Source organism: Rhipicephalus sanguineus, chromosome 1 (assembly GCF_013339695.2).
Source record: "Rhipicephalus sanguineus isolate Rsan-2018 chromosome 1, BIME_Rsan_1.4, whole genome shotgun sequence".
NCBI classification, from domain to species: Eukaryota; Metazoa; Arthropoda; class Arachnida; order Ixodida; family Ixodidae; genus Rhipicephalus; species Rhipicephalus sanguineus.
Window position 1 is genome coordinate 220,292,562 of NC_051176.1, and position 17,857 is coordinate 220,310,418.

The following is a 17,857-nucleotide window of genomic DNA, read 5'->3' on the forward strand; positions in this document are numbered from 1 at the left end:
ATAAAATAAAAAAGAGAGCCAAGTGTCAAAAGCAAGCTGTCACGCTTTTAGCAGACACAGATTAGTGGCTTGCTGTTTACGTCTTACTTTGAGTCGACCATGAACCTGTAGTCGGTGACAACCTGGGAATAAAAAGCAAAATTTACCACTGTCCTTGCGTAAAATGGACGGACAGTGGTATTTTGCATAATTTGCAGTTCAAGCTAAATTTATTTCCACAAGGTGCATATTATTTAAATAAGACAGGGCACACTAGAAAACATTATCCAACACCGGCCAACACCTTTCATCGTTTCGTCCTCTCTATAATCATAAATAAGCAGCACCAGCATGTATGGCTTGGTTAATTGTTGCGGCAGCTTTCGTTCTGCGCCGACTGTATGGCATGGTAACTTGTAGCGCCGACTGTATAGTATAGTTACTTGGTGCGGCGACTGTACTGTCGTGTGTTCATTCTTTGCCAACTTTGTGGCATGGTCGCTTATTGTGCCTACTCTATCATGCAGTTAGTAGTTGCGCCAGTAGTATGATATGGTTATTTATTACGCCCACTCTGTGCTGTCCTGCTTCCTTTATGCGCCAACTGTGCGGCGAGGTTACCTGCTCCTGCAAATGTACTGTTTATTTTTTTCTGCAATAGCCCGGCATTGTCATAAAATACCAATACCCCGTGTATTCACATGAACCTTAGCGCGTTATCTGGACGCACTGTTTTCCGAGGAAAGTAGCTCGCGAATTCTTACACATATTATTACATATATTATAACGCATGTCGCATCTTTGTGATAAATTTCAGGGACCGGTGCAAATAACGCTGATGGTCCAATTGCGCGAGTCTTCAGTGACATATCGCGCAGTAAAACTTCCGGTAATCAAGCGTTTTAGAGCGCAGCTCTTACGCGCCCGTTCCTGCGTTGAGCGGCGTCGCCGTCGCCGTCAGTGGCGTAACCGATAGATATGAAAAAGTAACCGATAGACATGAAAAAATAATTAGAAAAAAATACCCAGCATCTAACGGGACTTGAACCCGGGCCGTCTGCGTGGCAGCCGAGTAGTCTACTACAGAGCCACGCAGGTGCTTTGAACTCATCGGCAAAAAGACCCGGCAGAGGCGTCACGTCGGGCAAGGAATCGCGTTAACCTATGTAATATAGTGCGGCAGAAGAGCAAAATAACAACCAGTCATCACAAAATGCTTATTGTGCAACGAGTGTGTGGTTTAATGCTTCCCACCCGCTGCAAAGTGCTTAGCCACAATTCTTCATCGTCATCAGCAACATGCAGCATCAACAGAGTGCACATAATACCTTACAGATGTGTAGCGGGTACCTCGCTTATCTGCAGAAAGGTTAATGATGGCGTGCTGTGTGTGCTGTCCTACTTCACAAAAATTATAATTTATGACGTAGTCGATACCTTGAGGAAAGCCAAAACTTCAAACACAGTTGTCCCAGCACGAAGCTGTGCTCAGAATTCTCACTAGGCAGTTTCGTAATCGTCGGTGAATTTTTGACGGAGCAGTTTAGAGCAACTATCTCACATAACACCATCGCTATTTATACAAGGAATTCCGGACATTTTAAAACACTGCTTAGAGTGAAATCATCGAATTTTCTTTGCGTTTGTTGTATTTCTGTTGCTACTCGTAATCGCAGCTGACTAACAGCAAGAAAAGTTTGGCCCGCTTTAAACACAGCACGAGGGGACCGTTGTCAACAGAACCACCGAATACCGCACAGTGCTACAACGTCCTATCATTAAAATATAGAAACAGGAAACTTCATGTGAACACTGCTTCACAACCTTTTGAAGGTTGCGCATTGGCGCTGTCTCATCTCTTATTTCTAGCACGTTCTAGTTTTCGCTGAAGTCTTCACCTTAAATTATGTAACAACAAGCCCCAACCGAAGTTTTATTGACGCTTTAATATCATAGGACGGAAAAGGCGCTTAAATAGGATTTTATTAACAATATTCGAAAGCGTGAATTCCTAATAGTTCCTATACACTGGCAATGCAAGTCGTTCAGAACGTATGGTCGCTGGTGAACAGCCGAAAATGGAGCCTATTTGGAAGGCCGTTCGGTGCAGCGTTGAATTCCCTAGTCAAAGAAGTGGATCCCAGTCTTGAACACTGCTTGCCCAGTCAGTGAGAGTAAGTTCACTGGAAGCACTTCCTCCTTTTGAGTCTTCCTCTTGCGCATTGCGGCTGCTGTGGCTCTTGTAGGCTCGACGTAGATGCAAGGCAACACTTGGTAGGAGACAGGAGCAAGCCATTTGTCGGAGAAGGAATAGCGGAGCCTTGTACGAGTTCCTGCATGGTGTTAACAAGGTATATTTATTGATCACCAACGTCACCAGAATGGATGCTAAAGCGATGGAGACGAACAGTTTTGTGAAAGGAAGATACCACAAATGTAAAATTGCGCGCTGCGGACCAAAGCGGAAGTGTGGAGCAAGCTTGGATAAACATTATTTATCTGCGCCTCAAACATCGCAGCGGATGGCTGCTTTCTTAAGGTCCACTTATTCACAAGTTGACACAGTTGCGTCATATGTGAGCGATTCACGTTAATAAGATCGATAACGGGGCTCACCTTCTGCACAAGGGTTTCTTGCGTGAGACGTCCACGTCTCATTGGCTCCTCCGATGTTGCCCTGGATGTTGTCACGGATAGCTTGCAGTGTGGTGGCTGCCTTGCAGGAAAACGAGTAGCCTCGCCCTGCCAAGCCTTGCTCCGCCAGTTGAAGTCGCGCTCCCGCCGCGTCATCGGTCTGCTCCGCCGCGGTCCTACTCGCCATTTGGTGGTCCACCTTCTCTGCCACCATTCCCGCTACGAACAGGCTTCTTCGGGAAACGGATGGAATGACAGCTATGCACTCCTGTTGCATCCTGGCTTCTTCGGGGCAGACAGTGCTGACGACGCGTTTCCTGATTGGCTCTCCAGACGCCTTCGAACGCGCGCAGCGTGGGCCCGCGCCTCGTGCCTCAGGTGACCCGTCGTCTTCATCGTCTTCGCCCCATGCAGCCTTGGCCGTCACCGAGACCATTTCTTTCTCTTTTTTTCTAATTTTCTAATTATTTATTATATGAAAGCGAACATAATATAGTGCTTAAATAAACTCAACCAGTAGTGCTGAATGATACGGTGTGCCACAATAGATTTGCGAATGGATCGACATCAGTGTTGTAAAAGGAAAAGTAAAAAAAGTATTATGTTGTCGCCCATGCCCAATACATATATTGGCTATTATAGTGTGCAAGGTGGGGCGAAATGTGGCGCGAAATTTTTTTCTCAATGACTGTATAGATTTTTTAGGGAAAATTCGGAATGGGTGCCTAATTGACAACACAATTAGCTAGTTCCTCATAGAGCGAAAGGAGATGCATGCAATTCTAATATTTTATTAAATTATATAAAACAAAAATAAAGTTACCTCCTGCAATGGGTTATCATTGCAGGGGGCATCTTTGCAGGGGGTATCTGAGCCCTCGAGCTCAGACGGTGTCACACTTTTGAGCTCGAGGGCGCGGTTTAGACTCTAGGCCATGGCGGCCGCTATTCGATAGGGGCGAAATGTGGGAATGCCCGTTCACCTAGATAGTACACTCTAACCTAGATTAAGTTTATGTTAAAGAACCCCAAGGTTGGTTGGTTGGTTGGTTGGTTGGTTGGTTGCAAAACTTTATTGAGGTCCTGCAAGGCGCGCGTCAGTGCGCAGCGGGCGACTCCCACGTCGGGACCGTCAGGCCAAGCCTGCCGGCCGCTCCGCGAGCCTGCTGGACGGCCCAGAGCTGGTCAGCCAGGAGGGAACCTAAATTAATTCGAAGTCTCCTACTAAGTCCTGCCTGATAAGGGCATCATGGTTTTTGGTTTTTGACGCGTAAACTCATAGAGATAATTCATTTATTTACTATTTATAAAAAATTAATTCTACAGTTTTTCTGTTCCAATCCCACGATGGGCTAATAAACCACGCCATAGTGCAGTCTCGGGCTTAGTTTTGAGCAGCTGTTGTCATCATTTGCAATGTGTAGCGTCATGCCCACACACAAGCACAACTCGCAAATTCAGTATCATGCCATTTATGTTTATGTACTATGCACTTTCAGAATGTTATCATTGTCATACACACATGACCGAATAGAATTTCGCAGTTTGAAATTCACTTCGGTTGGTTCATGAGGTTTGTCCCAAAGCGACTCGGGCTATGAGAGATGACGTAGTGGAGGGCTCCGGATAATTTCGTGCACTCACATTGCACGGAACGAGCCTCTAGCATTTCGCCTCCATCGAAATGCGACCGCTGAGGCACCACGTCGGCTGGAAAACACTTTAAATATTATCGTAGCTTGGAATTCACTACCTGCATACAGGTTGTCTCGCAAAGATTTAAATGTGTTAATGATTTTTCCTCCGAAATAATGCGTTAACGCCACTGAGGGTCATGCAAGAATAAACAATGAAAAAACTTTTCGATTGCTTCATTATCGTTGTAATAATAGAAGAGCGGGAAACATCGCGTAAACATTGTTTCAAATCATAAAAAAGACGCAAATGACGCATGAATAAGATTTTATTAACGATACTCAAAAATGTTAAGCGCTCATACTTCGTAGACACCGGCGATACAAATTGTTTGGATTCTCGGATCGCTTGTGGAAGTTGGAAAGATGAGCCTATCTTCAAGGCCGTTCACTGCAGTGCAGTTTGCCCTTGTTGAAGTGGACTTGAACTGCGAGACCTTGCTCGTACAGCCGGTGAAATTGAAGTTAACTTGAACCACTTCCTCGTTTACGGCCTCCTTTCGGGGTTCGACGACTGCGGCTGGACTGGTAGGCTCGACGTAAATGGAGGCAAACACATGGCAGGGCACAGGAGCAGGACACTTGCTGGACCAGGGCTGATCGATTCCTTGGACGAATTTCTGCATAGTGTTAAAAATCTTTTTTCATTACTAACGCCATGAATACAATGCAGAAGAGATGGAGTGGGACACTTAAAGAAAAAGACGCGCTTGCAAAAGTGCGCTCGCCAGTCGTGAAGGGCCGTGTGTAGAGTGGAGATAATGTTTATTGATCCGGCACTTAATTCACGACAATATAGCATCCGACAACTGCTGCTCTAGCTCAATGACTCAAATACGGTACTTTCAGGAGTTCAAATTGTTGCTTCATAGGTCACTGCTTTTCGTTCATAACATTCATAACGGAACTCACCTGCTTCACATGGATTTCTTGCGTAAGGCATCCACATCGCATTCGCTCCTCCGATGTTAGTCGCCGATCTTCAGCAGTGTGCTGGCCGCTATGCAGGAATTCGCGTAGCCTCGGCCCATCAAGCTTTGCTCCGCCAGTGCACGCTGGTGCCTCGTTGTGTCATCGGTCCTCTTCGCCATCCGAGTTGCCATGCGGCAGTCAACCTGGTCTGGAAGCAATGCCACCGCGAACAGCTTCTTCTGCAAAGGAGTGAAGAGACGGCCGTTCACTCCTGCAGCAGTGTAACAGTGCCTAGCTCCTCCGCGGCAGTCAGTGATGACGACGCGCTTCCTGGTTGGCCCTCCTGGCGCATTCGAACGAGGCACGTCACATCCTGCTCCCAGCGTGGCCCCGTGCCTCGTGCTCAGGTCGCGCGCGATCTTCGTCGTCTTTGCACCATGGAGCCTTCGCGTTAGAGGGAAAATCTTTTTACAAAACTTTACAGTCATTTGTTGGGCGAAACTGAATACATGTAGCAGTTAGGGATAACTTTGGAGCCTATCTTTGAGGTCCAACCAGTCCAACCATGTACAGATAATTCCGCGTATTTGCTGAAAAGACTACAGCTCGTTCTTTCGTTCGTTCTCGTTCGTTCCTTTGTTTGTTTTCGTTTATTCGTTCGTTATTTTGGTCATTCGTGCATTCTCGTTCTTTCGTTGAAGTCTCATCGCCCGTTTCTTCGTTCTTTCTCTATCGTTCTTTAGTTGGCTCGTTTCTTAGTTCATTCTTTCTCGTTCATTCATTCGTTCAACAGGATCGCACAGATAAACAAATCCGGGCTTGTGTCGTCTTAAACTGAACAGCGTAACAGATATAGCGCGCTTTTAAAGCATGCACGTATACTATCGCCAATCTCGCCGTTATAAGGCACCGATATATAATGCGGTCGACGCTAGCGCGGTATTATTAAAACGGCTGTACACCTTTGTAATAAAAAAAAAATCGCCAGGCCTGCGCGGAACAAGCAGCACAGTCCACTCCTTTGGGGAGCAATAAAGAATTCACCACCACCTCAGTCTCAGTGAAAGCTGGAAGCGCGGCCTTTCTAGAGCCCGTTGTCAACTCTCTCGGGGCAACTAATAGACGCACACATGCAAGATACCGACAACACCACAAATCGTCGTAATTTTCGTGAAGTGGGGAAACACCAACTATGCCATTTTCGTCATTCTGCGGAGAACCGTGGTACCCGCTACACATCTGTAAGGCATTATGTACACTTTGTATGTGCTGTGGCAGATGACGATGAAGAATTACGGCTGAGCCATTTGTAATGGGTTGGAAGCATTCAATGACCGACTCGTTGCGCAATTCGCATTGTGTGACGCCTGGTTGTCATTTTGCTCTTCTACCACGCTATGTTACATATGTTAACGCGATTCCTTGCCCGACATGACGCCTGTATAGAGTATTTTTGCGAAGGAGTTACAAGCACCAGAATGGCACTGTAATGGAATCCCGTCCGTTTCTAGAGATTTTTTCCTGATTTCATTATTTCTTATTTCGCGCGATAGCATGTACGGACGCCGGCGGCGGCGGCGGCGGCGGCGGCGGACAACTACGGCGCCAAAATCGGCTGTTGTTGTGATCTCATGACACCTTTCGCTGTAATAATACCGCGCGAACGTTGACCCCTGCACATGGTAGCGCCTAATATAGGCGAGAAGTAACGAGACTTTACACATGATGCGCATGCGCAGAGAGCACACTCGTGTGCGATCGTCTTCTGCTACGCTGTAGCAGAAGGCGATCGCCTGTATGCAGATGGCGATCGACTATAGTCGGTAACAACTTGAGGATAAAAAAAGACACTTGCACGGCTGTGTTCAACAGTGCTAGCATTTGTGCTTTGTACCATTATCAACAATATTAAATGCGAAGCATTTCTTAGCAAACCCAAGGCACTTTGAGCGCTTCTATCGACGTATCTATCTATCTAGACGTCTACGTCGGGTGCTCTCGTGATCGCCTCCTTAGTTTGGTGTAGACCAAAATTGGTATGGGAGGATAAGAGGGTTTGGCGGATATGACTGCCTGGTCCTGACTTGAATAACCTGAAAATCCTGTCGCATACGTCGTAAAACCTTTTCCTCCAGACACGCGTGGCACATACCCGTATACCACGGGCCATGGTAAGCGGGTATGCGCCACAGATGATTGGCAGTTCATATCTTCCCAGGAACGGCGAGAACAGAAATTAGTAATTTAAATGCGAGAGCATGAAGAAAAACCGACATCGGCAGCATTGACCCAACGAATGCAAAGAATAAAAATTGGCCGCGTATCTGAGTGCTTCGCTGCAAATGTCGTCGAAAGACGATAGTCTTGTGCCGGTCGTACTACACGAGACCTCCTCCTCTATGTTGAACCGCCGCATCTGCCTCATAGCGTCGCATTTTCAGCACAGCCTAAGAAACACTAGAATTTTCAGCGCAGCCTAATTAGAAACATTAGGGTCTTTAGAATTATCTACGTATTTTCTAGTAAAGGAACACACCACCCAATACTTAGGTATTGATGTTGCGCCTCAGATATGCGCAATATTTACTTTTTGATCGACAGTGTTAACAAGTATGAACAGCCGTACCAGTTCAAGATGGCTGGGCGGTAAGCAAATGGTTCAACTTTGGCCGGGTGGCTGAATCGGGTGACAGACAGACAAACAGAAAGACAGACAGACCAAAATTTCTGCGTTTAAGTTCCCCAAGAAAGACTATCGTCTTTAAAATCAGGATCCCATCAGGAATCGAACCCAAGCACTCTGCGTGGCAGTCAGGTATACTACCCCACAGCCACGCGACGTCTTAAACCAGCTTTGGAAAAAGACCATAAGCAGGCATAATGTCGCTGCAACGTTTCAGTTTCAGTGCTGGCTATCTATGTAATTTTATAACGATGCAACAAACATTGCATATGTACTGCTATCGTACAGGCATCATGCCGGGTTAACGTCAATTGTGGTTCCAGTGTTGGCTCCGCTTTTATAGAAGTCTTATAAACAGTACATTTGGGTTCTTGTGATTTAGCAAGCTATATTCAAGCGTTGCTCGATCTCGAAGGAATAAGCTAACGAACGTTACGCATGATATTCACATCATCTCACTGTAAAGTACACTTCGTTTCGATAATACTGACGCATAACTCTAACGTGAGTGCTGATGTAACGTCAGACCATGAGTTGCCCTTTCAACGCCAGTGTTGTCGACGTACTACCTGGCAAGGCCACGATGTGCACACAACTACTACGCTGACTAAAACCCGTCGATCCACCTCGTAACGCTTGGCTGAAAACCGAAAAAAATGCAGCACAGACAACTGTTCATTCAACTACTCGTTGTATGCTTTGCATGAAACCGATTCCCATAAGGCGCGGGATCTGCCAATATTTTTCTTTTTCTTTCCGGTCGTAGATAAAGGTCGCGCACGTCTTTGCTTTGAAATTATTTGCATTTATGTAAACAAGCTTGCACTAAGCCGCGCATAGCTCAGACACAGTGAAGCTGACGGGTGTCATGCTTATTTATTGCTGTAACGAGGTTGAACTTGGCTTTATCTAGGCAGAACTTGGCTGTAACGGTAGACCACGTGGTACGGTAAACCACGTGATTATATTGGTGGGAATGGGTTGCATGACCAATAACGCTACTTTTGGCGGGAATGTGTCACATGACCAGCGGCGCCCCTTTTTGGCGGGAACGTGTCACGTGACTCCTAGCTGAACTTGGGGTCACCTTGTTCATTTTTAGTGGACCAGTGGTGAGTAGTGGGATATACCCAACTTCCGTGGCACATACCCGTTTACAGTGGTACATACCAGTTTACAGTGGCACATACCGTTGAGATGACGATAGTTTTATGCGATCGACTCAAGGGGAATGGTTTGCTAAACAGCTTCGCTGTTACAAGTAAAATGTACCACTGTACTTGCGTAAAATACGCGTCCAATCACGGCCGTTCATTACTAAGACATAAAGGTAAAGAAGAACCAACCAAAAATTCAACATCGAATCGTTTGCCTAGACAAAAGCTGAGGCCCCGCTGCATCGGTAGCTGCCATCCGGATTTTATTCTTATGTTTGTTTCTTCCAAAAGAAGGTCTCGTGCTGTTATTCGCAGGTACTACCTCAGCGTCATTTTCGCCAGTCGTCATTCGATGTTGTAGAAGCTTGTGGTTGTGCCGTTTTTGAAGCATAGCGAAGCGGCAGCGGTCGTTGTTGGTTTCCACGAAGAAAAATGCAGACGCTTGGTGCTATATTCATGCAACTTCTGCTTCTCTCTTTGCTTTAACTTCACCAACCGACAATATAGGTCAATTAGCGGGCTGTACTTTGGAGGTAATGCAAGTTTAATTGGTGCGGAATGCCCTGCCAAGCCAGTTTGTAAGACCGATCGAATATACGTGTGCTCCTACGCCTAGAGTTCCTTTTGGCTTTAAATATCAGCAATAAATTGCGATCGAAATGCGGAGCGCATGGAGTAGTATACTTAATAAGAATTTCTAAAGAGCACTGGCAGTGCACGCGTTCCTTTGTTATAGTCGTCTGCGTTAAGCTTCGTGCAACCTCATATTGTGTAATTCAGCTTGACAGTTCTCAACTCATGCTGACGCCTCCACTCTCCATCGAAGCCAGCATAGCCCTTTGGGTGTCAAAGTCCGTATGCGGTCCGAAAAAAAAAAAACGAGAAGCTGCAGTTTTCAGCATAGGCATGCGCAGGGTTCTCCATTGGGGGGGGGAGGGGGGGGGGGGAGGAGTTTCATCCACCTTTCCCTTTGTTTGAGTCCAAGAGAAAGCGAGCTCCGTGATGGCTGCAAAAATGAAAATGAAGCGATGACGTGCTTTTCACAAAGGCCTGCCACTGGTCGCCGGCTTTTCGGTTTAAAGGTGGGAAGCAAACAGTTCTTCGAATGCAACATCAGGGGTCCTTGGTCTCCACTGTCGTCAAAAAACATGCGTAGCCACAGCCATAGGCGTGCAAAAGGATCCCCATTAGGTGGTGGTGGGGGGGGGGGGGGGAGCAAATCTTCATCGCAGCCCCCTCCCCCCGCCCCCCTTTGGTCGAGTCCAAAGGACACCATGCTTCAGAATGTATGAAAAAAAAATTAAATTAAGCAATGACGTCCTCCCCACAATGGTCTGCCTTTGGTATCTGGCTTTCCTGACGTAAAGATGGGAAGTGAACAGTTATTGGAATGCAAAATCATGGGTCTTCGGCCGCCATTATCGTCAAAGAGTCTAAAAGTCTGCATTTCAGTCTAAAAGTCTGCACAGTGCGCGTTTTTCGCGTCGTAATTACGCTTCTCCTGTAGCACATCCTCGAGGAGGAACCAACTCCTCAGAGGCTTCGCTGCCGTGCTTGACTTCTTCGCGCCGAGAGCGTGCATGGGCAAACCGCTCTATCTGAGTCGTGGACTGCTGACGACATTCTTCCAGGAAGCTTTTAGAGCCATGGGCGCGAGCCTTGACCGTCCGGCACGGCCGACCATTTGTTTGCGCGTGCGATTTTTTAACGCGTCTCTCGGGCGGCAGCCATTAGGCAACCCTGTGGCGTGCGCACGCGACGCGGGTCGTAAATTAGACCGTGCGCGGACGTGGCCACGCAGAGCCGACCTGGGCCGACGCCACTGGGCTCATCAGCCGGAGTGGGGGTCCGGACGGGGCCCACCCCGCGTTGGCGCCGACGTGCTTTCCCCTCCCAGCGGCCTCACTTCGACTAAAAAACGCGGCCAGATTGCGCGCGCACTGCCTACAGTTTTGACCGGTCGTCCTCGGCATATCGTATTAAAAGCGAAATTATTTTAGCTCCCATGGCAAGGTTCTTCGAACTTTCCTCACGAAAACGTCCGCCCGCAACTGGAACGCGTGGTATCAGCCCGGGATTAAGTGTCATATATATATATATATATATATATATATATATATATATATATATATATATATATATATATATATATATATATATATATATATATATATATATATATATATATATAGCTAGACATTCCTGCTTAAAATCAACCAACCATTGAAAATACCTAAGTTTACATGGATCAATTTTAGCGTTAGCTGTAAGCAGACGTACTACGTTCGATGCTTCTGACACAGGCGCGACAATTGTGGCTTTACGAAGACACGCTACAGCAGGGAAAATTAAAGAAATGATCCATATACATAGGCAGGGAGGTTAATCAGAGGCAGTTCTGGTAGCCTACCCTAGCGAGGACACGCGGGGTCTGTGTAAAACTTCAAGGTTTAAAAACTACCGTTTCTCAGAAAAAAAAAGAAAAAGAAACGTTCCGAGGCCTCATGCAGTGCGCCAAACACCACGGGCTCCTTTACTTTAATTCCCTTTTGTTAGGATTTATGTTGTAAGTCTGCGAAGGCTGAAAGTTTGCCGGTGCAATATTTTTTTCCCTTATTATTGATGTCCTGGTTCACACAAATTGCAATTTGCTGGTTAACCTAAGCGTCCAGCGTTAATAGGCACTCTCGATTGTGAGTGGAGAATCGTTAGAAGAAGTGCCCTGAAAGTTTGTCAAGCTTGGTGCTATTTGCATGGTAGCAAAATTACAAATGAGCAGGGCTTTTTTGCATTGGAAGAAAGTAATTTCCTGAATAAGTTGAAAACAAGAGGTTAGAAGAGAGGCGTTTTTGCACTAAGCGAAACTTAGAAAGAAATACACAATGAATATTCACTTGTTATTTTCCGTTGTATACACGGGTTCTCACTGCTTGCCAGGCACTGACACTCAAACTGAATTGTTTCATTTGCAGTATTGGCACGTCTGACACAGCATATTATACAGCATATTAACTAAACAGCGTATTATACGATGAAAGTGCCACCAATTCGTTCCTACATATGAAACGTTTCTGGTAGCATGAAGCAAACTACACATTCTTGCACGCATTCAGATTACACGCGCAATTCGTGTAGCAGGACTCAATGGAAAACACGTTTGGCTCATTAAAACATTTCGCATTAAATACTGGGCCACATACATCCCTTCATAACATGTTCAAAACTTCTCGAAGCATGCCGTACACCACGAAAAATCGGACAATATACTGATATATACCAGTTCGTTGTATTTCGCGACAGTCTTCTTCGAAGTGGGGCCAAATGACTAGCGGTTGGCTTCAGAGGGCATTTTAGAAATAAGCGAAAAGACGAAAGACAATATACTGCGGGGTAGTCGCTCCGTATATATGTCCGCGCCGAGTCTCCAAAGCTGAAGAACAGCGGTCATGACTCGGTGCGAATGTGCACTTTGCAGCGACGAAACGACTGACCGCCGTGCGGAAGCGCGTGAAATGTGACAAGACCCTTAGCGGATTCTTCCTTTTTTTTTGCCGCAAGCAGGCAAGCATAGCATTTTTTTTTCGTTTTATTTTATGCAAGAGAAGTGTTATGCGAGGTGTGACAGTTCACTTGTGGCCAGGGTGTCGAAAGTGAAGGAAAACCGAAAACTAAAGTCGAGAAAAACGATGTTTTTGACCGGAACGAAAACGTAACCGAAACGTTGTCTATTATTTCGCTGCGGAGTGAAACCTAAATATTTTTTCATCGGTTTTCGGTTCAAGTCTTGTTTTACTCAATCTTCTCTGTAATGCGACTGGCCTTGAGGGTATCAATAAATGAAATGACATGGTAGGAATAAGTTGTCAATCAGGAACAACCGAGGTCATGCAACGTGAGCATTAATGCATATCTCAGGGGTCAGTATTAGCGCGTATCTCAGGCAGGGATTCCAAAATTAAGGATGAGTTGAAATTTTGCGAAAAACGAAAAGAGTGGCTACCGGAGCTGTTTATATTAAAGCAAGTGGACCTTGGTGCGCGACTGTGGAGAGGGCATTGCCTGCGGTGAAGTTCGTTTCTTTCAGAACAAGGGTCCCGCATATTTAGTTCACTATACGCATTTCAAAGACTAAGCATGATAACGTGCTGCTTCTAAAATCATGCACGCTCTCTTGAGGCCAAGCATTGGGCTTGCTCAAAGAATTCGTAATTCACTTACCGAGAAAAAAATAGCGCTTTTATCCACTATTTTTTATTGTTACATTAATTTCAATTTTTGTGCACAAATAAGAACCGTTATGAACCGTTACGGAGAGAGGAAAACGTTTATTGGGTGGCCAGTAATTTTTTTTTTCTAGTTCCGGAACAGAAACGGAACGGAACATTTTTTTCGGTGGAACGAAGCTAAAACCGAAACGAAAAAAAAACCTTTGGTTCCGACAGCGTGCTTGTGGCGAACGTTTGGCAGCACAACTTCGCTGTGCTCAAATTCAGTATTGTGCGGACGTGCTAGCTTACAAGAACGAACAGGTAGTGTTCGTTTCAGCTGTTTGCAGCACGTGACGATAGTTTTGAACTTCAAACGACGATTTGTTTTCACGCTGGGATGAAATATTAGACTAATTGTTAAGGAGCCACCTGCGAACAGCACCACTTAGGAGAGTGACAAGAAGAGCAGAAGAACCAAAGGACACGGGCCCAGTTAAGCACGTGCATTGCGCTTCTTCTCGTCGTCTTGAGTGGTGCTGCTCGCAATGACCCCATTTCAGTCAAACAAATGCGTCTTACATCCTCATAGGGGCGCTTTTATGCTACGGCGATCAAGTATCCAAGTCGGGCCATTCGCGTGTTAAGTGGCACGGTGTTACCGGATGGCTGCCATTATAGAAACCGCTTTCTCGCAACTGCCACTTTAGCGAAGTGGCTGAAATACGCAGACGTGGCTAACGTACGTTCATTTTTTCGTTTCATTAACTTTCGCGCAGAAAAAGTAATGAACGAATTATGTTCTTAAATTTAAGCGACGTGTTATGGCACTAAGAATATTAGTTCGAGTTGGGAAAACGAAGCAGCAGGTGCTTGCACATTTGATGCAGAATAAATGAAGCAATATTAGACCAGCTAACATACAGTTACCCAGTCCGGTGCTGCACAGAACATGAATGCGGAAAGAAGCGGCTGGGCATTTTCGTGCGACGCCTTCCTTTATGTCTCTGTCATCTCACGCACGCAGCAGGTATTGCTATCATAACCAGAATACCGGGCGCGCACTTGTTTCATGGCTGAAGTTATCTTCGGTGCTGGGTTACTTGCGCAACCTTGAGTGTGCCTTCCGTCTTATTGTCGCTTTTTGCTCCTTCCGCCTCTGACCCTTTCGCGTTTTCTTCTTATTTGTTTCGTTTGCCGTAGGTAAGCGATAGCTTTAAATTTGTGTCGTTTACCCTTTACACGCCGTAAAATTGGTGCGTTCGGGAGCTCTCGACTTTATAACCAATTATCTGACATTTGCTCTTTAGTTCCTTTTTTTTGTTTTCTCTTTTTCGTTCTCTTTTTTTTATTGCTCATCGCTTTTTTACGAAAGCTTTATATCGCCATTCTTTTCTGAAGCCTCATTACCAAACTAGTAAACTTTTGTCGAGAAACCTACGATATAGTTTGCAATAAGCGCAAAGCTAAACTAAAGAATCAAATATATTCTTTTTTCCCCATTGGTCTTCGCGATTAGTGCGGCGTAAGTGCATACTCATGTTATCGTTAGCCGTCACGGTCGCGCTGTTTTTCCTAAGAAAACACTTCGTGCGGCGGGTCACTGTATGCTTGCGTGCTTCCGCTTCGCAGAACAAGCACATTCGTTGCGCTCTTTTTTTTTTCTTTTTTACTGGAAGTTTATTTGTTTTGTGCTCTTTTTCTTTTCTTGAGGCAAACCATCAAGTAAAACTTTTATCCATAAGTGTGGCAGGGCGAGCTGAGAGGCAACTTCCCGGACATGTCGCTAAATGAACTTTCCTCGGTGCGATGCCTCGACCGTGTTTATTTATTTATACGTCAAAATTGAGCGTGGTGCGCTTAACCGCTGTTATATTAACTTCTGTAGCTTCTGTAGCTATTTCACTTGCTCTTGCGTCACATATGGAGTAAGGAGCATTTGACTTGATCTGCTTGTGAAACGCCACCATACGCACGCCCGGTCAGCATGCTTTGTTATTATCGCAACACTGTATGCACTGTCCGGCTAGAGAGATAGGGGAAAAAAAAGTACATATCCTGGCAGAAAACTTGCCCTTCCTGTCAGGCATATAGAGAATCAATGTTTGATCAACGGAGCCGATTCCGTCAGCGCATATGCAATGACAAAACCCGCCACGGTGGCTTAATGGTTATGGTGCTTGACTACTGACCCGAAGGTCGCGGGATCGTATTCCGGCCGCGGCGGCCGCCTTCCGACGGAGCCATAATGCTAGAGACCCGTGATGATGATTATGATGATTCATCTGGAGGCAATGTACTTGTTTGGCTAGCAGTCGCAATGAAAAATGAGCATTTGTGCTAACACGCTCTGATTAAAGATGGTTACTACAGCAAACCACTTAGCAAGTCTCACCTCACTGCAAGACACTGTTACACTTTTTAAGCCCTACAGATAATTGGCTGTCGTCACAATCAGCGCTCATCTTGGTACACGAGTGATCATGCGCTGTGATGACCTGCGGCGACAGTGACCGCCTGTAATCGTGACGGTTCTCGTTGCTTGCTACCCAGTGTCTACCGCAAGACTGAGAGCCATCTTAACCTTTGAAATATCGGTTGGGAACTATTTCATTGATTTTCCTACGTATCGCTACTTCTCCCTTTCGCGTTAAGAAACTCACAGGTTCACCTATCTCTCCGCACTAGCGCCTATCCTTAAAAAAAAGAAGAAAGAAACAAAACATAGTGGGTCAATGGGCGACGATGCAGGAATGAAAGGATTCATTACCGTAAGCTGCCTTATATGATAGCACAGGAGGGGAAATGGTTTTCTATAGGCTCCAACTCTACGACTGTGCCATAGCGTCATATTGCGCAATCATTCTGTAGCGCCCTCGTTCGGGCGGCGCGCAAACCGGAGAGCGTGCGATGGCCAGAGAAGAAAATAAAGAAGGTGCTAGGCTGTGGCACCTTTTTTATTAGTTGTAACATACTGAACCGGATCACGTTCTATATGACATTTGATGTTATTTCGGACTTCTTACCCTTTGTTGACTTTTATTCCCTTTCATCCTCATTACAAGTTATTAGAAATTGCAATTTATCAGAAAATTCGTAAAATCGGGTTTCCTTAAATCGAGCTTTAACTGCATTTCAAAAATTATTTTTTGAAAGCAAATGACTACACTAAAATTTGGGGAGTATTTCTGCCACATAACAATAATCGTCATCTGGCTTGCTCGCGTTTCCTTCCTTGAAAACCCGGCTGTAGTCACTTTCCTATGAAGAATGCGATGTCACGCTGATAACGCGCGCGCCGTTCGTGACCAGAAAGTGCCGGGACCGCGGTGATAACGCGAGGAAATTACGCGAGGTGGATGACGATTATTGTTGTGTGGCAGAAATACTCCCTCAATACTCGATTTTTTCTTAGAGTGGTACAAAATAAAAAAAGAATATTAGTCCCGGGATTTTTATCAAAATGTCACTCTATCGTAGTGCGCACTGCAGGTAAAGAGGTATAAGGTTATGTAAGATCTGACATTTTGAAACTGCGACTAAGAATTAGAAAATACATACGGTTGCCTGAGAGTAACGTAACTAGAGGAACGCGTTGTAACACTAAATGTGATCTGAATTCACACTAGGTGAGCTTCAAAGTAATACATAAATATTTAAACAACAAATAAATGACGGGGAATGCAGAAAACCGAAACTGATGCTCTTACGGTGTGTGCGCTCACATGTCCAGATTTACTGGACGAAAAGGTCGCTGGCATTTCCCAGCGCTGCTCATAGAGGATGTTTCTCGTCTCGACACTGTAGATGAAGGGGCTTAATGAGATCGTAATTGGCTTGCAGCAGATCGGGATAAGCAAGAGCCTTCAAGTGGCTGTACACAAAGCGAGTATGCAGTGTCGACGTTACATGCATGCCACCGGAATATTGGTGATGCCGAGCATAAATTGCGCAAATGTTTTGGAGTTTCTGGAGAGTGAAATGCCGGCACTCGGTGGGCTAATTCTCGTTCAAGCAGGCACTACTCGCGCTGTTAACGTAAGGTTTCCTCGAGGGCACTGTACTCAAGTTTAGGAAGGAAATGGTTCGCGCCCGTTTCAAGTTCTTCAGTGATGCCGCCTAATTAGTGAGTGATAATGACTACCGGCGTTGTTTGAAAGCGTTCGGTGGGGATAACAGATAAGCGGTCGTGCGAAACGTGCCTTATAGCTCATACACTGCGACTTCACGCTCCGTATGGCCCCGTTTTTTGTGTGGTGGTGCTGCTGCTGGTGATGATGTTACTATATAGGTGCACGGGTTTAGCCAGGCAGACCTGGCCGGCAGTAGTGTGATACAAAGCTAGGAATGCGGATCCCTCGCGGTGTGCGCGTGTGTGCTTGCGTGCACTCTTGTGTGTGAGTGAATGAATGAGTGAGTTAGAGAGTGTTTGTGCATGTTTGTCTTCGTTAATGTCCGTGCTTATATATAGGGGGCGCTAGCCAGAAATTCTTTTCGCGGGGGGTTCAATGCACCCTCCATGTATGCTCGTGCGTGTGTGTCTGTGTGTGCGGGTATATATGCCCATGCAGACTTGAAAAATTCCGGGGGGGG

General features: G+C 45.8%; 1 protein-coding gene across 1 annotated transcript in view; it reads left to right on the top strand.

Annotated features, from left to right (window-relative positions):
- LOC119381606 (uncharacterized) overlaps positions 1-17,857 on the top strand; it is a 417,646-nt gene that overhangs the window by 199,913 nt on the left and 199,876 nt on the right. The window lies entirely within an intron of this gene.